The following is a 16,517-nucleotide window of genomic DNA, read 5'->3' on the forward strand; positions in this document are numbered from 1 at the left end:
TGGGTGGAAAGTTCTATAAATGTGAATTAGGTCAAGTTGGTTGATAATGTTACCTAAGTCTTCTATATCCTGATTTTCTGTCTACTTGTTCTATCAATTATTGACAAGGAGTGTTGAAATTCCAGCTATCATTGTAGAGCTGCCTATTTCTCCCTTCATTCGATCAGTTTATTTAAAACTCTGTTATTAGGTGCATAAACTTTTAGGATTATGTTCTCTTAATTGACCTCCATTATGAACTGAACCTCTTTATTCCTAGTAATCTTTTTCTCTGAAATCTATTTTTTCTGATATTAATATAGTCACTGAAGCTTTCTTTTGTTATGGCATACCTTTTCTATCCTTTTACTTTTAACATATTTGAGTCTTTGTTTAAAATGGTTATTTTGTATGCAGCATTTCATGTAAATAAGGTCTCATTTTTTGTACCCTCTCTGTCAACCTTGCATTTTAGTTATGGTATTTAGACCATTTACACTTAATGTGATTACTTATATGGTTGGCATTAAATATACCATCTTGGTATTTGTTTTCTATTTGCCACATCTGTTACTTGTCCCCTTTCCCTTTTGTTTTCTTTTGGATTAATTGGCTATTTTATTATTGTCCTATTTTGTATTCTTTGTTGGCTTATTAGCTATATTTTTAAAAAAGTGGCTTGTTTAGGTTTAATAGTATAATTTACAACTTATCACAGTCTATCTTTAAGTGATATTATACTACTTCATATATAGTAAAAAAACTTAACAGTATACTTCTATTTACCCTCTTCTAGTCTTTGTGTTGTTGTCATATATTTTACTTATACATTTGTTTTATAACCCTCTGTATATTATTGACAGCTTTAAACTGTCAATTATTATTTAAGGTGATTTTAAAAGTCTTTTTTTTTGGTTATTAGCTGATATTGATTCCATCTGGTATCAATTTCTTATGCCTAGAGGACTTGCTTTAATATATCTAGTAGTCATGAATACTTTTGACTCTTGTATGTCTTTGCCTTTGTTTTTGAAAGATATTTCTGCTGGGTATAGAATTGCAAGTTGATGGGGATTTTTTTTTCTTTTCAGTAAAGATGTTATTCCATTGTTTTCTGAGGTATCAATCCTATATAATAAAAGCCTAATATGCAAATTGGCCCCTTGACTGGGAGTTTCACCAGGGGGTGGGGCCGGCCGGCCAACCTCAGGAAGGGAGGCCCCAGCCAGCAGCCAGCAGCTGCTAGGGACCTTACCCATGCACGAATTTTGTGCACTGGGCCTCCAGTATAGTTATAAAACACTTAAATGTCATTGTTTACTAAACCCATCATATGTGTTAATTTTGGGTCATTTTCAATTTATTACAATTTCTTGTGTGTGTTTTTTTTTTATTGGAAGCTAGAGTTTTTAACCCTTTGCACTCGCTTGCTTTTTTCTCGATTCCTTTATTCTAATGCTAACCGTGTCGAGTCACACTCGACATCCGAGTGCAAAAGGTTAAATTGGTGGGAAACTGTCTACTGACTATATCAGGAATCAAGCTAATTTGAAAACTTTCCAAATGACATGAAAAAGAGGTAAGTTTGGGTAAAGCAATGAGACCCGAGGAAAGGGGAGAAAATAATTGGTATCCTTACTTTCTAATGGTAAGGGAAATGGAGAGGCTGAGCAATACACCACCTCAGTTACTGATCCAGGCACCTTTGCATGGGATTCTGAGCAAAATCTTGATCCACCTTGATTTTCTCCTCCTCATCCTTCAGCATGCCATGAATTATGTGTGAAAAATGAGTATTTCTTTTGTTTGAACTGTTCACCATTTATGATCATAGAGCATAAATTAGAGTTTAGATTAGTTTTATCTTTTATTTAAAGCATACAGTATTCTTTTATATCTGGCTTTTTAAGGCTCAACATAAGGTCTGAGATTCATTCATATGTTGCATGTACTTATAATAGTTCATTGTATAAATACACAAAAACGTATTTATCCATTCAATAGTTGAGGAATACTTAGGTAGTTTCTGGTTTGAGGCGATTACTAATAGTGTTGCTATACATATTCTAAGTCATATCTTTTGATGAACATATGTATGCATTTTGGATATATGCTTAGAAGCACAGTGACTAGATTCCATGTTATGAATATTTTACTCTGGCAGATCTTGCCAAATGGTTTTCCAACATGTTTGAAAAAATTTACATTCTCACCAGGGGTGAGTGAGACTTGACTACTTCCACATTTTGCTGATCTTCATCATTTCTTACATTTAATAAAATTGTCCACTAAGGAAAGCTATAATCTCTTATGAATATGCATGTTAAAATTCTAAATAAATGATTAGCAACTGAAATACTGATTATAAGAGAAGAATAACACATTATGACCAAGTAGGCTTTATTCCAAGGACACACAAGAGTGATTTAACGTCAGCAACTCCACATACAATCCAGCTAGTCAACAGATTAAAGGAGAGTAACACATGACCATGCCAAGAGATGCTGAAAAATCATTTGATAAAATTCAGCAGCTATTCCTAATGAAATCTCTTGGTAAAACAGGAAATAACTTATTTAAATAAAATAAGAATCTTCACCATAGAGCAACACAAATATTCTAAATAACTACTCAAACTCTTTCAACTAAAATCAGTAACAGAAATGCCTACTATCACCATTATCACTCAATACTATAATAGTGTTTTAGACAACCAAGATTCTAGAAAAGAAAAGGATCTGTCAAACCTTGGGGAAAAAGTTAAATTATTTTTGTGAGAGTCATCATTATATTTCTAGGGAAAATTGATGGAATTAATGATAAAACTTAGTAAGTGTATATAATAAATTTGTTGTATTAAAGATAAGTACACATAAAATAGGCTTTTTATTTATAAGAAGCTTTTAGAAATGGAAATGGACTTTAAAAATCCATTCACAGTAATAACCAAAAGGCTAAGAAACAAGAATACATCTAATAAAAAAGTCGCAGGATTTAAATGAGAAAAACTCTCAAAACTTACTGAAAATATAGACAAGATCTGAGCAAATGGAAAATGATACGATTTTCTTAGTTCTTAGAAGACAAAGTCAAATTTCCCAAAATTAACCTGTAAATTTCATGCAATTTCAACCCTTAGTTGGATAAAATGATCACAAAGTTTAAATACCTGAGAATAGCAAAGGAAGGGAGTAAAAAAATTTTTTTAATTAAAAATAAAACAAACAAACAAAAAAAAACAGCAGGCAGGAGTGCAGGGTGGGAAAAAGCTCTACCTGGCCATTTTATTAAGTCACTGTATACAAACATGTTATTAGTCACTGTAATTGAATTCATATGATATTGCCATATGTAAAGAGAACTATAAGTGAAACAGAATCGTACATTGAGAAAGCTCATTGTATGTGAAAATTTAATATATGACAAAGATGGCATTTTAATTCATTGGGAAAAGACAATTTATTTACTAAAGGGTGCTGAAACAACTGGCAAACCATTAGGAGAAAGTAAAGTGGGATCCGTAACTTGTATTCAATACAAAAACAAATTCCAAATGGAGTAAAGACAAATGTAAAACCACTAACAACAAAAACCAACAGTAAAATTCAGGAGCCATTCTAGACTATACATGCCACCTAGGAGTGAAGACCTTAATCAATATAGAATACTTTGAAATTTTTATATATTCACAAATGTATATATTTTGTAAAATAATATAATATACTTGAATACATACTACAATAAAGTTTTGAATGGAAAAAGGAATTATAAATATGATTAACAGAAAAATTATAGATTTTGGAGAAAATTTGCAAATATGAGTTTATATACAATATACAAAGAGCACTTACAATTTTTTAAAAAGTGCAAATATGGACAAAATAATAAAATGAAATGAATGGAAAAAATAAAAATAAAAATTTTAAGTGTGGCCTGGCCGGCATGACTCAGTGGTTGAGCATCAATCTATGAACCAGGAGGTCACAGTTCGATTCCCGATCAGGGAACATGTCTGGGGTTGTGGGCTGGATCCCCAGTGTGAGGTGTGCAGGAGGCAGCCGATCAATGATTCCCTCTCATAATTGATGTTTCTCTCTCCCTCTCCCTTCCTCTCTGAAATCAATAAAAATATATTTTTTTAAAATTTAAGTGTGAATAAAAATATAAATATGTAATTCACCTTAAGAGTAAAATCTAAATGGCTAAGTTTTCTAGGGAAAAAGTATTTATTAATGTGGTCAATAGACAACTTATAATAGTTGGAAAAAATACTTGCAACCAAGAGTAGAAAATCTTAATATATATAATATACAAAAAGCTCCTACAAACTAGTTAAATAAAAAGCCAAACACAATAGAAACATGGACAAAAAATATAAATAAAATAAATGTAAAGGAAGAAGTAAAAATATAAATATTTGTGATAGGAGGAATTCTAAAGAATGACCCCCAAGATTTTTTGCCCCTGGTGTTACTCCCATGATGGTTACAGTTACAGAATAAAAAGATTCTGCAAATGTAATTAAGGTTACTAACCAGGTAACCTTAAGATACTGGAATTATCTGGGTGGGCCTAACCTAGTCACATGAGCCCTTTAAAAGGAAGCAGAGAATTTTCTCTGGCTGGTAGCATAAGAGATTACAGAGAGAGTTAAGCACAAAAAGGGTCTAATGAATCCTTGATTGCTTTGAAGATGGAGGTGACCATGTGCAAGCACTGCAGAGCAACCTCTAGGAGCGGAGAACAATGCCTGGCGAAAGCCAGCAAGGAAACAGAGACCTCCATCCTACTACCACCCTGCGTCCTATAATTGCAAGGAAATGAATTCTGCCAACAAAATGAGTAAGCTTGGAAGTGAATTCTTCCCCCAGCCTTCAGTTAAGAGCCCCGCCTAGCATACACCTTTGTTTCAGACTTATTTGGACACCAGAGAGCCCAATCAAGTGTGCTTGAAGTTCTAACCCATAGAACTATGAGATAATACATGGGTCCTGTTTTTAGCTGCTAAGTTTATGGTAATTTGTTATGAAGCAATAGAGCACTAATGCATTAGGTAATTTAATTATAGGTGAAATCCAAATGACCAAAGAACAAATGAAAAATTATCCTGCTTTCTAGTTGTTAGGAAAATGCAAACAAAATAACACTGAGAAATACCCACTGCCAGGCATTTTTATTGTTGTTGTTGTTTTTAATGATGCAATAGCTATTGCTAGTGGGTATAAAGGGTAAGACTATTTTTATACATATATAAATTGTTCCAGCCATTTTGTGAACCAATCTGCCAATGTGTATTAAAAATGTTTTAATGTATATATCTCTCAACCCAGCAATTTTACTCCAGAGAATCTGTTCCATAGGCATGAAACCATCATGGTTGTGAATATGTGCTCAGGCAAAATTACCATAATCATTAAAATCTGGTAATGAAGTAAATACCCATTGATTATGGAAGAGGCTTAATAAGTCATCATCATAAAATATTACACGGCATTAAAAAAGAATGAAATAAGAGCTAAAGGTAACTTGGAGGGATTTTCACCATATATTGTTGGATGAGAAAAGATGCAGAGTGTGTGTGTGTGTGTATCCCATTTATCTAAAACAAACTGACCCACCAGAAAAACCTCATTTTATGCATTAGATTATGTGTATATATTAAGAAATTTAAAAGCTATATATATATATATATAGACTTGTAAAATGCTCACAATACACATAAAAATTGTAAGTTGCAGAAGACAAAACCCCATATGTAATATGTGTATACATATTTGTATGAACAAGAAAAATACACATTTCAGGCCATTGAGAAGTGGGGGTGAACTGGTATGGTGGGGTAATAGCTTTGCATTATGCACCTTATTTCATTTATTGCTCTTTTGTTTCTTTTAATTGTACTATAGTTCTTAATTTGCATAATTCTTATAATCTGAGAAACATAAATCATCTCCCTTCCCTGCTTTGTTTTTCCTCAGCACTTATCACTAATATCCTATTTATCTTACTTGCATTATTTGTGGCTTCCCCCACTAGAATGTAAACTGCATCAGGTAAAGAATTATGTTCACTGCTGAACACCAGCACCAGAACTGTCTGGCACGTCACAGGCACTCAAATATTGATGAAAACAGTGTTTTACGTATAACTTCTTTTTTAGGGCTACTCTTGATGTTCATTTAAACCTTATTGAAAAACCTGATATTCTAGAAGCTATCAAAAGTATAACAAAATCACATGTCAAGAATGTGAATTCAGGGAATGAATAATTATTGGATGCTTATTACTGCCTCACATTTTATCAGATGTTTTATGTCTATTATCTCAAAGCAATCTACCGAGGTGTAATCCCCATTTCATAGATGAGAACCAACTTGGAAGAGTCAGCTTGTCTACAAACTCACAATTAATGTCCTCTGTCCAGGGCCAAATCCTGTTCTTTCTTCTGTGCTGTGTTGATCTTAAAGGAATCGTATTTTAACAATTTAAAAAGAGAAAATAATTTTACATACTATATAGGTTTCATATTATTTTGAGATTTATTTAGTTGAACATTTCATACTCTTAGAATTCACTCTTCTATTGATGGTTCTATTAAGAATTTAAAGGTCATTTGATTGTTACATAGAAATATCTACTCACACTTGTTGATTATTTTATTCCTGAAGCAATTGAGCTGTTCAGCTCAAGGCCACAAGCCCCACGGGCCCTGCTGGCATGCAGCAGCAAACCAAGACACCACAGAACTATTCCTAGGAGGGTTCATAGACTTTGAGATAATTACCATCAAAACTTCCAAACAATAAGCAGCCCTGAGAACATCCTGAGGGATTTGGTCCCAGATTCTTCAACTCCAAAGCAAGCTCCCCAGAGGAATGCCTTTCTTTTTTTTTTTTTTTTTTAATATATTTTATTGATTTTTCACAGAGAGGAAGAGAGAGGGATAGAGAGTTAGAAACATCAATGAGAGAGAAACACCGATCAGCTGCCTCTTGCACACCCCCTACTGGGGATGTGCCCGCAACCAAGGTACATGCCCTTGACCGGAATCGAACCTGGGACCCTTGAGTCCGCAGGCCGACGCTCTATCCACTGAGCCAAACCGGTTTCAGCGGAATGCCTTTCTTAACAAGCTTCACTGGAGGAGTTTTCTACCTCCTTGGAGAAAAAAAAGCCAGTCAGAAATAGCAGGGCCACCTGAGGGTCCCAGGGAAAGAGTGGTGGATCTGGTCTGGGCCCAACAGTCAAGGTAGGCTTAAATTCCAGGCTAGAGGAGCTCCTGTTAAGAGGTTCAAGGCCAGCAGGTTGGTGTTGGGAAGGTTAGAGAAAGAAGGGACACCATAACAAGGCTTGGAGACACCTCCTGGTCCCTCAGGCTTCGCTCTGTTCCAGTGCAGACAGAAAGAGGGTGCTGCCTGGGCACTGTTGCCACCCTCTAGGTGAGGTCCAAACCCCTCCTCACCTTAAAATATTCAGCCAGACCTCAATCTTAGAATCAGCTCCACAAATCTAAATACATTTGATATCACCTATGGACTGGAAGCCATGATGTTTTTGTCTTTGATGACCTCTATAGAGCTTTAGGAATGTGCTGATTACTCAACCAACCAATATTTGAGTATCTTCTATATAGTAAGGCATCAGGAGAGGGGCTAAGGTAAGGTGACCAGATCGTCCCGCTTTTGGCGGGACAGTCCCACGACATGGGACGCGGGACAAATTGTTAAAAATCGGGACTGTCCAGCCAAAAGCGGGATGATCTGGTCACCTTATGCTAAGGGTAATATAGGAAAAATAAACATGGTCCCTGCCTCAAGGAGTTTATAGAGACAGAAGCAAACAAATAATCATTAACTGTTTTTTTGTTGTTGTTGTTAGGTGACCAACAGTACTTAGTATGTAAAATCTGAGTTGAGGATGGGGTAGAATCAAGGCATTCAGAATAAAACTCATCACACTATGGGTTACCCATGCCTCAAAACCCACAAGATTTTAAATATGTAAAATAAACTTATATCTTCCTTGCCAATTTTGTACTCCCTAAATAATTTCTAAAATAAAACTTGTGTTTATTTGCAGAGGCAAGCAGTATATAACTTACATCCAGGACAGATCTGCCTGGATCTATCATCTCCCAAGTTCAAAAATAAAATTATTTCTGCCTTCAGAAAGCAATGATGTTTCTAAAGAGAAAAAAGTCTGCTTGCAAGCTTCATTTTTTAAAAATTGGAATTAGATATGAATTCCTAAGTATCCTACAGCAATGAGAAATAGCTTATTGTCTTGCTTGTTCAAAAGGCAGATGAAAGGAAAAAGTGAAAGTCTGAATGTTTTAGAGTTGGGAGAAAGCCTGATTTCTCTGACTCTGAGATAGACAAGGAAACTGAACAAGTATTATTTTACTGAAAAGCAAAGCTTTCATTTAAGGGAATTGAATGTTAAATGGTATTTTGGTTGAACCGGCATACTTTTAAAATTTATTCATGACAAACTGATTGTAACCTACCAGTCATTAGCTCTGAGGGGGACACTACTATTAACATTATTTACATCACATATATACTGTATCTAAACGTTCCATTCATTTTAACATGTATTAAAAGCATAAGGCTCCATGTTTATCTGCAAGCTATGTACAGTACTATTGCTTTCCCTGTCAGCAAAATGCTGAGACATTTACAACATATAAAAGCATTCCTACATAGCAGTTGAGTATTGGGGGCAGAGAGTGGAGGGCATCAGGAATGTTATTCATCAATTACTGTCAAAAGATATGTTAGACCTGTGGTCGGCAAACTGCAGCTCGCGAGCCACATGCGGCTCTTTGGCCCCTTGAGTGTGGCTCTTCCACAAAATACCATGGCCTGAGCGAGTCTATTTTGAAGAAGTGGCGTTAGAAGAAGTTTAAGTTTAAAAAAATTTGGCTCTCAAAAGAAATTTCAATCATTGTACTGTTGATATTTGGCTCTGTTGACTAATGAGTTTGCCGACCACTGTGTTAGACCATTGAGGTCTGTTTCTAAAATATACCTTGAGTGAAATTATGCCATTAAAAGGCTATTCTGAAATATCTAGGCTCAAAAGTCTGTAGAAAAAGATGTAAATATATATTTTAAATACTTTCAAAAACAGTCAAAATCATTAAAAACAGAACTGATCCAATGAAAATGGTTCTCTGCTGGAAGCCAATTCCAGCATGTCAGCAGGGCTGAATCATCTGGAAATGGCTGAGGGCATTTCCCCAAACCTGAAAAGAATGCATAAATGATTGCTTGCTGCCAGACAGCTGAGGGCATTTCAATCTACATGTTATTGCCTCCTGCTGGACAAACAAACACCTGAACAGCAGAAGGCAGTTTTTCCCAAACCTGATAATCTGACAATGGATTCTGTATACCAAACCCTGGCCTTTGATGTATATATCTACCTTGCCTTAGGACAATTTGTGTTAATAAAAAGCAAGGGGTCCTGAGACAAGGGAGAACTTGGCCAAGCTCCTCTGGCCCCCCAAATGCCTTCCAAAATTATGTTTCGTCTCTGGACTCTTGATTAATTTACACACAGCGACTTCTCCAGATTCCTGAACCCTTCTAGATGCTGGATCAAGAACACCGGCATTAGTTCTCCTGTCTTTTCATGAGATTATTACTTGGCCACATGAGGACATTTCTCACATGTCTAGTTCTCATTCAGACATGCAGATGGCACAGCATACCTGGGCCTGTTAATATAGCTTCCTAAAATAGAATAAAAGCTATGTTGTCTGACACTTTACCGGGGGGAGGAAGGGCTCCGACACATTTTCTTAAAACTTTTGTATTACAAGGACCAATGACAAGTGAAAATTGGACCCATTCACTTTTAGAGGTCAAAGGACCTCAGAGGTCAGCTTTCCAGGCCATGTAGAGAGAAAGGGAGACAGTGAGGGTTGGACTCTTCCTTTTTGGTGTGGTACTTCTTTCCCTACACTCTCACCCAACTTATCCAGTGCCCAAGTAAACTGTTTCTATGACATTTCTTTTGCTCTAAGGTAAATTCATCTTTTTAATGAAAAATTTCTGCCTTGATGCCACTCCTATAAAGAATGAAATGTTAGCATACTTCAACCTTGCTGCACATCTATATATATAAAAGCCTAAGTGACCATTAGGACCAGTCGACCGAACGTCCGGTTGCTATGACAACACACTGACCACCATGGGGCAGATGCTTAACGCAGGAGCTGCCCCCGGGCGGTCAGTGCGCTCCCATAGCCAACCTCCCATGGTCCCTCCCCTCAGCCAGCGGGGGCCCAATCAGCCATGCTCAGGGCCAGCCAAACCCCCAGCCCCAATCAGCCCGATCAGGACTGTGCCAGATGAGCCCCGATAGCTAGCCAGGCTGAGGGACCCCACCTGTGCATGAATTCGTGAACCAGTCCTCTAGTCCTATATAAACCATAAGTATTTTTCAGCTCATGTTCAGCATTACATTTTGCTTTCCGTGCAGTTTTTAGTTAAAGGAAGTTTTTCAGTTTGGGAATTCTCATTTATGGGTGATGGGTTTCCTTACCATTACCCTTAATATGATGTTGCTATTATATGAGGTAATTAAAATTCTTTGGTTTGAGGTCATAGATTGGAAACCTGGTACATGCATTGGATCTTACGGGGGCATGAAGAACTTTGGCACATGAATTAATAAATACTAACTCTAGTACTCCAAGCACTATTTAACAGATGTTTTACTGTGGGCTCTCCTTCACATCACTGGATTAATTGTCTCTTTAAAGAGGCACACAGGAAAAGTAAATGTGGTGTTAGCATCTGGACAGTCTTCATGTAAGGTGAGTGGCTAAGTCACCAAGGACAAGAGAATTTTCTATGAAACAGCCCCTTCTTATTAGCAAGAATATGGCAGATTTTGTTCACCCAAATAGTCAGATCCATCTTTAAGTCTAATAACAACTAGGGATAAGATAGGGGTTAGGATTTTGCAGGATCTAAGTGAAATTCAAAGTGAGCCATTTTTTCATTTGATGGATTTTAGATTCTGTTTGATTTTGAAAGTATACAAAATATACTAAGTATTTTGCGTTCCAGAAAATACTAATTCAAATTTTCAGAGTTGTATGTCAGTGCTCCTCCATAGAATTGGAGTGTCCCAATCAATGTAAACAAAGTGTAACTGAGGAATAACAAGTGGAGGGATGCTTCATGGTTATGGTGATGGTGTAAAGGGTGCTGCCAGGCTTTCAGGTATTCCTAGGGAATACCCCAAGTGCCATGACAACTCTGGGACCCCGCAAAACCTCAGTGCTGGTCTTGGGAAACCCAATGCAGGTCAGAATACCATTCTGAACCTGGGCTGACCCCAGGGGCCCATCAGTCGGTGAAAAACTTGACCTTCTGAACTAGATCACTCTAAAATAACTCCAAGCAAATAATGTTCATTAAAAGGAACGAAAGGGGGGGGGGGGGGAAGGGGGACATTTCTGACACTACTGAAAAATGTGTACATACAAAAGGATTTAATACTCATTACTACAGCTGCATAGAAAACATCAAAGAACAGTGGTTAGTTTCAAGGACATCAGAAGGATATAGTATCTCTTCCATATAGTATTGTGACTCCAGATTGGAACAAAGAGATTGTGAGTTCTGAACAGGCAAAGCACTTGAAAAATAATGAAGGAGCAAGAGAAAGGACAAGGATAATGCTTGTGTGTTAAGTAGCCAAACAAGGAAAAAATATAAAAACACATTAAATTTATATATATTTATATGCATAATTTTTAAAAATTATGTAACTCAACACTTGAAAAAAATAAACCTGTGGCCCTGAAAAGTACCAATGATCCAATCTTATGGGGTATTTTAATTTTAATGGTTTTCCTAAGGTCCAAACTCTCTATAATAATAAACTTATCCACCGTACTCACAATTAAGATTGGTTCATTATTTTGGATTCACGTCTACTTTGTCTAATACCCTTTTATTTCTCTGTACCCCTCATCTACCACCCCAAAATAACAAAATCAGGTTGTATTAAAGTATTTTAACTGCAAATCCATTATATTTCAAATCTGACAAATATTTCAATTCATGACACCTATAGCACATTATCTATATTTGTACACTTTATTTAAAAACAATAATACACTTAGAGCCACCAGAAAAGAATATCTCAATTAGCTTATCTATACCCTGAATTTACAAAAGAAACTTCTTGCACCACAAAAATTAGCATTTGGATTAATTTACATTAATTGATATTATAACTAATTTTTAAAATACCTGAAGATCAAACAATTTGTCCCAGGGCTCACCAGTTGAGGGGTGTAGGGTGTGAAGAAAAGGAGTGACTTAGGAATCTGAACTAATGATGCCCCGAGGTCAGCTCTAGTAAACTGTAGTTGAGGAAACATAAAATAACCAATAAATTTCAAGATTACAAAGAAGTGGTTCCTAAAGAAGTGGTTCCTCCTAAAAACAGATATTAGATCATATAGTTGGGATGGGTGTAGGGGATAACTATTAATCTGAATTTGAAAAATGTGTGTGGAGAAGGTGTGTGTGTGTGTCGGGGGGCGTATTAGTTTTTCACAAGAGGCAAACTTCAGCCAAACAATAAGAAGAAAGTAGGGAGGGAGGTATGTGATACACTGAAGACTTTCTGATCGCTGATTACACCAAATTTAGCAGCTCTCTACAAGTCAACTAAAATACCATTCTCTGAGACATTTTCAGAGAGGAGCTAACATACAACCAGGGAAAAAATCATTCTACATTAACAAGGCACTCACTGGTTCACAGCCTGTTAAAAACCCAGGCAGACATTACAGTTAATCTAAGTTAAAGTCAACTTTCTAATTTGCATCAGAGGGATGACAAGCAAGTGGTCAAATTAAATCAAGTCAAAGTGTGATTAGCAAAGGTCCAGAAAATGCTGGCCTCTAAGCACTACTTCAGTAATACTGCTAGAATAAGTAAATGGGGACTAGGGATCTATGTTTGGTCTAATAATTGCATTTTTAAGCATTAAAAAAATGATGTTATTTGTTAAATACTTTGTCAACCTTCTGTCCCTTACATTGACATGGAGACTCAGTTGGATAATGAATATGGCCAATTAAAAAACCTTCAGTGATAGAAGTAAAAGATACTACAGTCATTTACCAATGACCTGTCCTCTGGTTTTAAACACAGCTGTTAATTCTTTGGGACCTTCCCATAAAACCAACTTTGGGAATTGATATATTTCACAAAATATACATATAATTTCTGTCAGCAACTACTTTTGTACAACCTGAATCCCAGTGTCAAACACTAAAGATCTGCAATGATATAAATAATTAAATGAGTAACACAGTAATGGAGGCAATTGCTGAGTAAATAAAATTAATGATCATGTACTTAATAGCTTTGAAATAGCTTTCAAAGAACAAAGAAAGCTGAAGAAAATTATACTTAAGCTCTCTCTCTCCATATATTTTTTTTTTTCAATAACAGTTTGGCTCTTGGTTGAAAACATCACACAGACATACACACTAACCAGAGATTAACTATCTAGACTCACTATCAACATTGATGATAAAATTTAAGCAGTTCTTTCAAAAGAAAACCAAAATTAAAACTAAGTCTTTCAATCTGATTTGTGACATCTTAGTTCAATATAACTTAAATGACCAAGCCTGAGAAAAGCACCAACAGAGCTTTTTCAGTTGTACCCAGCCATCATTTCATATGTCATAAAGATTTGCTTTAGTTAAAATGGCAGCAATGACAAAGAGGTAGATATGACAGATGCCATTTAAATACTATTCTTAGGTGGAATTTTAACTAGTTCAAGGTGTTTAATCTAAAAATAATTTTTACTAGTTGAATCTCTTCATTACATAAGAATTTCATGACATGCTCTTGTATAAGGGGAAATACATGAAGTACTAAAAAAGGTGACCTTTTAAAAATTACATTTACTTAGCCAACATTAATGAGATCCCATAATTTTGGTGAACCAGTAACTTATCCTTTTACCTGAACTTGACTATAATTAAATAGAGTTATTTTCTTCTCTTCTGAAATTTTTAGGAATTCACATTCCAAATTCTTGGAAGGATAAATGGTGCTCAGAAGAGCACAAAGACAGCGCATGAAATGTCCCCTGAAGTCCTAGAAGTTGAGCAGATACATTAAAAAGACATTGATGGTCACAAATCAGGACCTTCACAGATTGGCTCACGCACGTGAGCACATACACATATACACATACACATACACATACACATACACACACACACACACACACACACACACATACTCTCTCATTCTCTCTTACTCTCCCCATTCCCCCCAAAACTCAATCCTCATCCTTACTGTAAGGCTGCATTTGTATTTTTTTAAAAGGCACCTCTCATTCTCTAGCTATTGCCTTCTTGATGATATCTGTTTTGTTAAAAATCCTGAATGTTCAATGGAAATAGTTCAGTACTGAGAATGGAATATTTTTCAATTCACATTTAAATAGCCAAGTTTTCTTACATTCAGATTTTAATAAACTAGAATGACAATCTTTAAAACAAGCATGCTAGCCTATAATGAATATAGTATTTACAGTAATTTAAACATTTAGAACTATATATTATACTGCAAAAGCAAACAGCACAACACTCATCATACTCATCATTACCTGCTGTGTACACTACCTCCAAAAATGAAAATACAAAACAGTAAAATGCACCTATGGTTTTATATATATATGTATATATATATATAGTCTATATATATATTATATATATTCCCACAATATATATAATATATATTTATAAAATATACATACATTTTAGACATTTTCAAATAAATCATCTCCAAAAAAAAATCTGTAGCAAGAATACTGAAGGAATGAAAGTCAAATAAACAAAAAATTTCTCACAAAGTTCATTATCAGTGATGCAGCTCAATTTCTCCCCCTTTAGTCATAACTAAAATGATTATAAAAGCTAAATACTTTGCATAACTAATTATCTGTTTAATGGCAAAAATTGATAAACTTGTTCAATAGAAAAATACTGAAGGTCATTATATCACTCATGTTAAATATCTATGGTTCGAGTAGCAAATGAGCTCCAAATGACAGCTGAGTTTTGAGAAGGGTGCTGCAAGCTCCCACAGATGTACCCACAGCATAAGAAAATAAGGCAGGAACCCACATCTTCTGATGATTTTCATACTATTCCAATACATTTCATCCAAAATATTTACAAACTAAGCCCTATGAAAGCATGTCAATGACTGTTTGAATTTGATTTTTTTCATTTTGTTCACCTTTCTGATGGGCTGAGGGGAAAATCAGACACATGAATATACTTCTATCTGGCTGGAAGACACTTTGGCTCATTTCCAGGCTGACATCACACAGCGCTAGTAAAGAGGAACCTCTGTTTTTCTGTGTACACTCTCCAGTGGCACAGCATTGGCTTCCTAAGGAACTTTCAATAGTTCCAACACTTGCACTACTGTCTACATTATCTCGTGGTTATTTTCCACTCACTATCAGAAAAAATTCAGCTGTGAGGTATAAAATGCAGGTGAAGAGAAAAGTCTTGGTTTTGAGAATTTCAGTGGCATAAGTAAAGAAGGTACTGAAGACCATGGAAGGTAATTAAAGCAATAACTGGCAGAACAATAGCTTTGTAGTTGTCCATCATAAATACAAGAAGGGCGGGCACCTGGCTAGAATTTTCCAGCATCTTTCTACAAATGTCATGTTAGTGACAGCATTACTTTACTTTGTGAAGAACCAAAAGAGGAATTCCACAAACACAATGTGGAATTCCATATCTGCATGGGAATATAAACATTCACCTGGTATATAGCTCAGCTATGATGTGGTAGCTCATGTCCAGGTCAATTCATTTGATTATACAAGAGTCCCTTGAGCCCATGGTTAACAAAAGCTCAGATGAAATGACAAGGTAGCTGTGTCAAAATATTAAAGCATATTGTATGTCAACCAAGCACTGAGCACAGGCCCTTAACTTTAAAGAAAATGTGCCTGTATATTACAGATTTCTAGAAGCAGACAAGCAGTAATTTTAAAGAAAAAATAGTTAATTATCCACATTAACACCAGGATACTTCTTCAAGGAGAAATATCATTACAAGTGCAAATGTTATGACAATGGAATATGTGGGGGATAGGAATGTAGGAATTGTATTAAAAGGTTAAGGGTATTTATGGATATGGATTTTGTAAAGTCTGAGAGCCCTACTATATATACATTTTACTGAAAAGGTGGACATTAATAATTTATTTCTAATTTCTAGGTTTGGTCTCTGACATTCTGAATGAACAAGAGTGTGTGAGGAGAGGCAAGAGTTGCAGGGATGAGGTCTGAATACCATGTCAGAGAGTGGGTCATGGGACTCCCAAGAGCTGACCACATGTTGGTCAAAGGCAAGGAGCTCAGGGACCCCTGGTCCCTTTAATATATGGTTTTCCCCAGAAACAATATTGATTTACTAGCCATTAAATATGTTGTGTTTTAAATTAAACAATGG

General features: G+C 35.7%; 1 long non-coding RNA gene across 1 annotated transcript; it reads left to right on the forward strand.

Annotated features, from left to right (window-relative positions):
• The first annotated feature begins 10 nt into the window (after nucleotides 1-10).
• On the forward strand, nucleotides 11-14,791 carry LOC307111746. The gene is made up of 2 exons (XR_013814617.1): nucleotides 11-7,641; nucleotides 7,858-14,791. It is a non-coding gene; the product is annotated as an uncharacterized lncRNA (long non-coding RNA).
• Nucleotides 14,792-16,517: the final 1,726 nt, after the last annotated feature.

The sequence above is a fragment of the Cnephaeus nilssonii genome, assembly GCF_951640355.1.
Source record: "Cnephaeus nilssonii genome assembly, chromosome: 15".
NCBI classification, from domain to species: domain Eukaryota; kingdom Metazoa; phylum Chordata; class Mammalia; order Chiroptera; family Vespertilionidae; genus Cnephaeus; species Cnephaeus nilssonii.